Below are 10,687 nucleotides of genomic sequence, written 5' to 3'. Positions count from 1 at the left end.
GAGGAAGTGAGAAATATGATCGTGCCCTGCAGCACGCAGTACTGGAATCAGAAGCTAGGGTGTTTCACCAAGCGGAAAAGGTCTTGCATCAGAATAGAAAAGCTACACGAAGCACAGCTGTAAAACATACTTGAACCACTTTGCTCAACTGTTGAGCAAGAACATCCAGAGAAGAACACTGTGCCTGCAGACCCCACCAACCAGCTGTATGCACCCCATCTCTGACATGCACTGGAATACACCCCAAGCTAAATGGCATGTATTATCAGATACATGAAAACCACTCAGGTTCATATTGATACATCACAGAGGAATCTGTGCCACGCTGCAGCCTTTACCAACTCAAAGGGGGTGAACGTTCAAGAGCACAAGCTATAGCAGGAGGGCTACCGGTCTAGACATGCCAAACCACCTTTTCAGACCACACAACCTCAGAGGCAGCCCGGGACCTAGTCCAGCAGACAAGAAAGAGCAAGAAACGCAGCGCTGGAATACCAGCACCCTCTCGCCATCCCCCGGCCAAGGCCGCTGCAAAGGTGTCATTCACCGGAGCAGCGCTGCCAACAGACACAAAGAGAAGGGTGACGGTGGAGGCCTGGCCCGCCCATACCCCGACCCCCTAGCGATGGCGGGTCTGGCCTCAATCCGGCTCGGCGCTGCCGGCCCCGCCGAGGGACCCTGTCCCGGGAAGCAGCCGCAGTGGGGAGGCCCGACCGCTCCCGCCGCCTCAGTGACGGGGCCTGTGCGGCCTCGGCTGCACAGCCGCTGTCCGGCCCCGCCGCGGGGCGGAACCCGGGGCAAGGCGGCACCGCGGGAGGCAGAAATCGCACCCCTCGCCCCGGGTGCCCCCGCCGCGCTGTACCTGCTCCTCCTGCTGCTGCTGCTGCTGCTGCTGCTGCTGCTGCCGCCGCAGCCGCCGCCGCCGCCGCCGCTGCTGCCCCCGCTGCCGCTGTTGCTCGACGCGGAGCCCGTGGCGAAGAGGCGGAGCCGGCCCGCGGCAACTGTCACCGCTCCTAGCCTAGCAGCACGCCCCGCCCCAGTCCGGTGACGTTTCCGCCGCCACCGCCTCTGATTGGCAATCGCGGGTGATTGGCAGCCTCCACCCCCCTCTCTGCCAATTGGTGGGACCGCGAGCACACCCCGCGCTCAGCCAATCAGGATGGGGCGCCGGCACACCCGCGCGCCAAGGCACCGCCCAGTTGGCCGTTGGCTGCCTTCCCTCAGGGCCGCCGGCCGCTTCTTCGCCCCTTCCATCAGGCCGGGGTCCTCGGGCTCCGCTCGCCCCGGTGTAACAGCGGCCTCCGGGGAGGCGGTAGCAGCCACAGAACCCCTCCGCCGCTCGACGGGCCGAACAGAGAGCCCTCCGGTCCGGTATCGCCGCCCTCGGGTCGGGTACCGCGGCTCAGCCGGCTCCTCCATTGTGCCGGTCGGCCCTTGGCCGCGCTTGCTCCCGTCTGGGAAGCTGCTGTAGAAAAGGGTGAGCAAGGAAATAAAAACCAGAGAGGAAAGACACTCCTGGAAGTGGGAAGTGTGGGGGATATCTGTGGTAACCATCAGCTGGCTGCTGCTCGTCCGGTGGCCTCCCTGCATGGGTAACAGCATCTGCAGGTCATAGTATAGAATGGGTGGGAAAGGACCTTAAGCTCATCCAGTTCCACGCCCCTGCCATGGGCAAGGACACCTCACACTAAACCATGGCACCCAAGGCTCTGTCCAACCTGGTCATCACTCCCCTGGTATTTTATGAGATATATTTTCACCAAAGCTGCAATGATCTTTTTTCAACAAGCTTTTTCCTGATCTGATGCTTGTGGCTTACAAGAAATAATTTAAAATAACAGGGATTCACTAAGTTTGCTAATGAATTCCTCACAGAGCTCCTGTGTCGACTGTTCTCTGCCCACATGTAGTTTGCATCAACTTCCTCCGCAATTTCTCAGCGTGGTATCATGCCAGGAACAGGCTGCTGGTCCCTGCTAGTGGTGTGGCATTGATGGAGGCCCGGCCTTCACACCCTGCTGCCTTTGGAGGGATTGAAGCATTAGGGAGTGAGGTCCATTACAGGACAGCCCAGCTTAGAGCTTTCGTGAGGGAGGCAGCAGGTGAGCAGGGGCAGGCTGTAACTAGCCAGCACAACCCTGACCTTTCCCCAGGCTAAACTACACTTGGAGAGCATTTGGAAACACCCAGAAAATCTGGATGTTTACAAGGAGCTGTCAGATGTGTTTGATAAATACATGCTGGGTTTAATCCAGAAGAAACACATTGAGAATATTTCACTTTTTCTATTACCCACCTGACTGGGGGGCCCCAAAACCCCTCAGTCTTAGCAGTGATAACTTCTAGCTGCCTCTTGCTTTTTGTTCTAAAATTATCCTAACGATTTTATCACTGCTGGAAAACAGTTTCTTTTTGCCACAGAGAAAGCATGCTGTCCAAGGTTGATGTGCCATTTGCATATCTTCCCTGCAACCCTACAACTGAAAATACTCTTGAATCTTGTTGTATCTTCTAAGCAAATTGCTCAAACCTCGGCTGTCAGGGAACAGCATTGCTTATGTGTTTGAAGAGCAATGCCCTCAGAGAAAACATTTCCCAGTGCGCAGTCAGCTTGATGCAGTGAGGGTTGGGAGCCCAACTGCTGTGCTCGCTGTAAATACACATATACTTAGGCTCAATTTGCTAATATAGTTATAGCTCTTACTAGGTATAAACTAGATATAGTGCCCTACATCTGCTGCCAAAGCTGAATGCATAAAGCACCAAAAGGTTGTGCCTTGGGTGCTAAATTGCAAAACACATTTCACAGTCATTGTTGAATGAATACATAGTTGTACTGTGCCAAGTTTTTAAGTCCAGAAGCAGTTATTATCTATTATTATCCTTATGATTATTATCTATTATTATCCTTATGATATATTTTTTTGTTCTGAAATGCCTAAAATTTAAGTCTGAAAATGTATTTATTGTTTTAATTTTAAGTACTTTCCTGGAGTTCATCCAGCTCTGGAGCCCCCACAACACAACGGACAGGGAGCTGCTGGAGCGAGTCCAGAGGAGGCCACAGAGGTGGGTAAGTTTTATATAGGATCAGCATATTCCTGTTGTGGCTCATTTTCTTTCCTCCCTTTCTTTAGGGGGGAAAGGGAGGCACTTATAATCAAGACACAGAAAATATCCACTTTTCTTCTTTAAATGCTATGATGTTGGGATTTTAAATTGTTCACATTGTGCACAGTGGCAGCTATTACTGTAGATCCTGAAGCAGCTGCTCCCAGCTACATGTACTATTTCCTGTGACTTAAAAAGGAAAGCAGAAGTTCAATGGGTACCGATTAGTTACCTGTAGATACCTAAAAGACTTCACATGACTATAACCAAAATCTGATCAACAGAAGACATGAAAGTTCACATTTGACAGAAATTTGCCCTGCAGAAAAGAAGAAAATCTTGACCTACTTGAGAAAACAAGGTTATTATATTCATTTTGCTTATCCAGAAAACACAATTTGACATGTAAGTAAACCATACAGTTGTAAGAAGAACAAGTTAAGTCATGCCAGTTGTTAGGAGTAATTCTGCAGCTCTGTCTCTGGCAGAAATGCTCACTGAAGTCATCAGGAGTTAGGCGTGTGGGGAGGCTGAGGAATTGCATCCCAGTTACTGTGGTTATTTGGAGGTGGGGACAAACCCAGGGCCTGGGCCTCCTGAGTCGGTTTGCCTGCACAAGCTCAGGGAGTGCCAGGGATTAACATTCTGTTCATGGAGGCTGCTGAAGGCACTAACACAGTGAGTTTAACACTCTCTTACCTCTGCTGCAGTGAATGTCCAGAGTGCCTCAGCAGCTGATGTTCAGGCACGTGGCACCGGCGTTCAGTTCTTCAATGGCACAGTAGTTTCTTACTCAGGTCAGAGGAGGAGTTCTTTACCTCAGAGCAAGACCTAGACCAGTCAGCAGGTTGGATATGGAGTTCATCCAAGTCCTGAGGCTCAAGGTGCAAGTTCATGATTAGCTATAACCAATGCAAGTCTATGGTGCTGGCAGCAAGGCAGACCCACCCCTTTTCCCATCTCTGGGAAAGCCACAAGTGTAGTCTTCACTCTTTCTCCTCTTGCTGAAATTGTGCTGCCACTCAGAAAAAAAAAGGCAGATTTTAAGGCAAACCTGGTGCCAAAGGCAGATTTTAAGGCAAACCTGGTGCTGAGCGTATTGCGCTGGAGATTGCCCTGCAATAACAAACTTTTCTGTGGCACATATCTCCTATTTGAAAACATATGTCTGGTAAAGACACCAGGAGGAGATTAAGGTGGTAAAATTCCAATGATGGATGGGTCATACCAGGAAATTTCTACACTTCAGTCTTTCATCGGTGAGAGTTGAGTGCTGGGTTTGTTCAGCCTGGAGAAGAGAAAGCTCCTTAAGTGGAGACCTTAAAGCAGCTCCAGGGCCTAAAGAGGCTACAAGAAACCTGGAAGAGGGTCTTTGGACAAGGGCCTGTAGGGACAGTACAAGGGGAATGGCTTTAACCTGACAAAGGGGAGACTGAGATGAGCTCTTAGGCAGAAGCTCTTCCCTGTGAGGGTGCTGAGGCGCTGGCACAGGGTGCCCAGAGAAGCTGTGGCTGCCCCATCGCTGGCAGTGTTCAAGGCCAGGTTGGACACAGGGGCTTGGAGCAAGCTGCTCTAGTGGAAGGTGCCCCTGCCCATGGCAGGGGTTGGGACTGGATGAGCTTCCTTCCCAACCCAAACCATTCTGTGACTCTATGATTCTGTGAAGTTGATGCAGACCTTTGCTAGTGCCTTATATAGAGAAATGCTTTCCATGGCCCATGTTTGCATCATTCTGGTTATTTGCTGACAGCAGAATTCTACATTAAGACATTTCTTGCGGGACAAGTAACTTGAGTCTTTCCTGCACCACAGCCAGAATATTTTACAGTGCAATGTGTCAGAACACAGGAGCAACAAATTGTAATGTATGCAAAGCACATCTACCTCTCACGTTCAGTTAGAGATTTGTTTTTCACATCATATCTTTAAAGATAAAGCTTAGTACAACTCCCTCAAAATCATGCTGTTCTATTGGATGGAGGCAAGTTAACCCAGCTTAAAGCACAACAACAACCCTTACAGCTGATATTCCTATTGCAGTATAAACCTATAGTTAATACTTATCCACCCTGATTTGTGTGTTGGCTTATTTTACAGATATCTCAACAAGACTCTGTTTGTTAGATGACAGCATGGCTAACTGAATTAAAGACTCAAAACAGTTTAAGTTACTGTCTTCTGTTAGGCATTGTTTCCAATTTTGAACTTACATTTGGTTATTTTCCTTTGCAACTTATGTCCAGAGCCTTCCACAGATGAGATGAGACATTTTACTTGTATGAAAAACCTAGATTAAAAGGTAAATTATAAACTGTTTATTTCTTGATCTTGTAGTTAATTAAATGAAAGAGCCTTTCTATATACATTTCTGGTGAGCAGCACATTCTATGTGCATTATACTACCAAGAAAACACACAGTTGAGAGAGTTTGGGAAAAACAACTTTCAGTGCACCAAGGCAGATTAAAAGAGCTCACTAGTGATGAGTTTTAGGTTGTTCTCTAGTTCTGACTTGCAACTCTGACAGTAGTGCGCCTGAAGTTCCTGCAGCAACATGGTCCAAGTGTGAGATCCATGAAAGCAGAAAGTGGGCAGGAGCCTGAGAATCCCCAAGAGCCTGATAAATGGCATTTTCTAGCATAGAAATCAGAAATAGAAAGATTAAAAATCAAAGAAAATCTGTGTGAGGTTAAGTCAGATTGAATTCCAGGCTTTCAAGTGCCTCATATGTGAGCTTGCTTCTTCCATGAACAAATGTAGTTTGATTTGAATCCTGCAGACCTTCTGCTTCCTGACTTCCATTCTTCATTCTTGGATTCTTCATTCTTTTCCAGTGATTTCTGGAAGAGACAACAACTTTACCTCCAGACTTCCAAAATCTGACCCAGATGGCAGCTATAATTGTGATGAGAGCACAGAGAAAATGAACATAAATACATCTAACTGTGTAATAAGAATAAATACCTTGTCAATTTGGTTAATCTCAGGATTGAGTACTGAACATCTGGATACATTTTCTCTCAGGAGCTAGGAAACTCTTCTCAGGATTGTACCAGGACACATCCCCACTGTGTCCTACAGTTCAAGTGTTTGACATTGCTGCAACAAAGACTGCTGACCTTGCTAAATGCAGAGCACTGTGCTCAGGAGTCTCAAACTGAAGAACTTACATAATGCCTCGATCAAGTCAGACTTTAACTTGGTGTCATTGCAGTGAAAGATTAGCAAAGGAGCCTATTGTATCATCTGCTTCCTTAGGATGACATGTGGCAAGTTCCTGAACTTCCCCATTCAGGACTTTAAAAGAGCGATAGATTTTGTAGAATACAGATAATTCAGAAAATTACAGGCTTTTTTTGATACATGTTAGGACAAAAGGCTTTGCTTTGAAGTCCATTGTTTTAAAACAATTTCTTTCATAGAAGCATAGAACGGTTTGGGTTGAAAAGGACCTTAAGATCATCCAGTTCCAACCCCTGCCATGGGCAGGGACACCTCACGCTAGACCATGTCATGCAAGATAATAATTGTTGTCAAAAATCACACAACTTGAGGTATCTGAAGTATGGAGAACATATGCCAAAAGGAAGTACAATGCTCACAAAGCAGAAAGATCTTGACAGAAATGACCTACTCTGAAGCTACCACATGGTGTTCCTTAAAAGGGACACACAAACTAGTAAAGCATTTAAACTCTTTGCTCTCTGCAGTTCACTGACCATTTCTCCAAACTAATGCTCTTCTCAGGCAGTTCCAGTGAAGTGCAGCATTTCTTGGATTCAGCAATACCTGGGACTTCCAGAGTGATTCAGGGAGGGACTGAACGATAAGAAAAGCTGTCAGGCTAATGGCCACCTACAAGCACTAAACAAGAGGTGTCAGCACAATTATTGGGTGTTGGGACATCAGCATGGAATTGACCTAACCTGAGAGGACAAGGTACAATTCACCAGACTCTAATTCATCACATCAGATTCTTAAAGATCTACAGATACAAAATCCGGTATCTTTTAAGGTTCCCATTTTGCAATGTCTACGTATCTCTGTATATTTTCCTTTAAAAAGATAAATGAATGTTTAATCTAGAATCATAGAATCCTGAAATGGTTTGGATTGGAAAGGACCTTAAAGCTCATCCAGTTCCAGGCCCCTGCCATGGGCAGGGACACCTTTCACTAGAGCAGCTTGCTTCAAGCCCCATCCAACCTGGCCTTTAAGGCTTCCTTCTTTAAAAAATAGCAGTAAAGTAACTCCCATGATCAAAGCCAGCATGTGTAGGAAGAAGTAAGATCTTTTATTTGTATTGATTTTTATCTTGTACACAGATCTGGTATCTTTGAAAGTATTTTCAGTATGTCAGAGGCTGCTCGGTGGAAAAGCATGAACCTGGGATACTTCTGACATCCCTCTGCAGTGTTGCAACGTGCCTCAGCCCCATTTTTTATTACATTTTTTATGTGGCATTCCACAGAATGTAGAAAATGAGGTGATCATCTTGAGAAAGAAGCTTGTTTAGGAACTCTTCAGTGTTTGAAGGAGAAAATCTAAGAGAAATTGAGTTTAATACTTTGTGAAGCAAAGGTAGTGTTGCTACAGGCTACATGAATCACAGGAACCACAAAACAGCTCCTGTGAGTAAAACAGCAAAGAAGGCAACAGAGAGGCTAAAGCAAACCTGTAACATGCAGCTTGTAAACTAGCTGCCCACATCTTTATCTTCCCAGAGACTTTTACTGAGCACACTGCCAGCAACAGGGCCCAGACCATGAGTTTCCTATGTCAAAAAAGTGCTTTTCAAGGTGACTTCAGCTGATCCTGGAGTCGTACTGGAAAACAAATAGATGTGGTCAGGTCTAGTGATGCAAGAACCCCACTATCAATTTTTCCTCAGGAAAATCTCACACACCAAATATTTTTCTAGACGTCTGGTCTGCCCATGAGCTGTAAAGCTGCTGGAGATCAGACTTTGATCTCATTCCTAACTGATGTATGGGACCAACTCCATCATTTCTGAGTCACCTGACCACTTAGTGGGCTGATGAGGCATTTAATAGATCAGCTGTTGTATTTTGTGAGGCTTGTGATGAGCACATGGGTACCTTGACTTTCATTGCTGCTCTCAACGTGGTATAGAAGTGGCAGATTGCCAAAGAGATAGTGTTTATGAAATGAGGTGAACAATACAAAGGGTCTGACTGCTGACCTGAGTATACCACAGCCAGGTTTGCACATACCTGTTGTGATATGTGTCACAGAAAATGAGGAAGGATTAGGTAGCAATATGTTTAAAGGGGACTCAACCTGCTTTGTGCGTATCCTACAGAGAAACTGCAGGCTGGAATCCAGCCCACAGTGAGTTTTAAATGTTTGGTACATTTCCTATGGCAGATCTTCCTAGTCAACACCTTCTCTAGTAAGAGCAAGGAGCTCTTTTAGTCCAGAGAGAGCTACCTGGAGCCCATGAGGCAGGTGATAAAGAGAACAGCCACAGCAAACCTCCATGTTCACATCCCCTACACATCAGCCATTCCACACACCACAGGAGCATGTCTGTGGGTGAGGATAGACAAAAGGACGTTTGCCAGAAGACATCTCTATGCACCTCTCAACATAACCTGTGCTGCCATCAGGAGGTGGGACTTGATGTTCCACAGCGACAACACGAATCAGTGGTCATGACTCTTCTGAAGGAACTGTTCTGCCAGAGGAAGAGTAGCAGAAGGCCTCTGAGCTCACTCTCTGCTTGCTTCTTGTCTTGGGTCTTCCTGGGCTCTCTCTACATGATCCTAGTTGATCTCAGTGAGGAGAAATACACAAGTGGATTCTATCCTCAGCTCAGGAACCTGTGTGTAGGTAGCATATGGTTTACTACAGATGTTTTAGCAAATAATAATGATGTGTGAGAGGGAGAGAAAGAGACTGATTGTTAGGAAGGAAACAGAGTTTAATTCTCCAGTCATGTATTACACAACAAATCATACTGGTTTTCTTAATGAAAAACCACTGACATTTCAACAAATGTATTTTATCTGTCATTTCTCAGTGTATTTAGTTGTTCAGTCTATTCTTCAGACTTTGCAAACCCAACTGTATGAGTTATTTGGGGTCTTTTTCTCAACTACAGATCTGAAAGCCTGGTTAAATTGAGGTTTCTGACATTGTTAGGTGTGATGGTATGGTGTTCCCCCATGCACTTCTTTCATCAGTAGGAATGAAGTTCATTTCTGTGGTGCTTTTGTGGTTCTCAGACCACTAATGTTGCCTGCGTAGAAAAAAGGTATGAAAAAAGAATTAAGTATTTTGTGCACAGATGAACACTATGAGTCAAGAGCTTTCCCTTCCTGCAGCTGAAGCACTGTCCATGTTTCTTGCTGTTCTATGATGCCCCAAGCACATGCCATTGCTGGAGGTGAGATTGCATGTCCAGTGCCCCAGCTGCTATGTTATATTCTGGAATGGAAATGAAGGTGTCTAAGGAAAGCTTAACAGTGTTTTGGGCAGTCTGAAACCAGGCAGTTGGTACCTGCTCACTACAGACACTGTTATTATGGATGTTACAGTGCTATAAGGGGAGCAATTGACTATGTTCTCTCTGGAGCAATTCTCTTTGAATTCAAAACTGTTAATATAGATGCATTTTTGTTTCTTTTTATACATAGAACTTACTTAAGAGTCCCTCTAACATCTCTGTTCGGCTGTGAGGAAAGTCAATTTTTGTCTATGCCTGTAACTATTACACAAATCTGAGCTCAGAATTGTTAGAGATAATGGATACTCAGTGGGGCATTCCCAAAAGTGTTACCAGTGTGAATGGTATAATCTGGACAATGCAGTGTTTAACACCAATTGCTATTTCCAGGGTTGCTTCGAATTGCTGCTGTAATAAGTGGCCATTCAGCACATACCCAGCTAGAAGCTGAAGAGCTCACCCACCTGAGCTCCACAAAGCAGGAAGGCTTGGAAGCAATTAGCCGGAAAAGCTTTGGTGGACTGGGATCAGTGCTGTGCAGCACCCTTCCAACACTGTGCAGAGGTGTGAGTCATGCAAAGTGGGAAACATGACTGGTACCTTCTCTGGAATGAGCCCTACAACATCTTTGTGAATCTGTGCTATAGAAGTGACCTAATGGAGTGGTTGGGAAAAAGGGCTGGCATTTCCTGCATGGGAATCAAGTATTCCCATTTCCTGTAAAGCTGATGGAGTTGGGCCAAAGGCAAAATTGCTCATGAACCAGAGAGCCTCAAGATGTTTATGAACGGAAAAACTACAGCCTCACAGTGAAGAAATTCCTAATATCTAATCTAAGTCTACCCTCTGTCAGTTAAAAGCCATTCCCCCTTTTCCTGTCATATGAAAAATGCCCTGGCACAAATCTGTTTTTTTCCACCAGAGATTAGACTTTAGGCAGAAGCTCTTCCCTGTGAGGGTGCTGAGGCACTGGCACAGGGTGCCCAGAGAAGCTGCGGCTGCCCCATCCCTGGCAGTGTTCAAGGCCAGGTTGGACACAGGAGCTTGCAGGAAGCTGCTCTAGTTGAAGGTGTCCCTGCTGTGGCAGGGGTTGGAACTGGATGAGCTT

The sequence above is a fragment of the Pezoporus occidentalis genome, unplaced genomic scaffold (genome assembly GCF_034315485.1).
Source record: "Pezoporus occidentalis ecotype Australia unplaced genomic scaffold, CSIRO_AGI_Poc_V1 ctg45, whole genome shotgun sequence".
Classification (NCBI taxonomy): domain Eukaryota; kingdom Metazoa; phylum Chordata; class Aves; order Psittaciformes; family Psittacidae; genus Pezoporus; species Pezoporus occidentalis.
The sequence above is the reverse complement of the archived record's forward strand: the minus strand, read 5'-3'. Positions refer to the sequence as shown.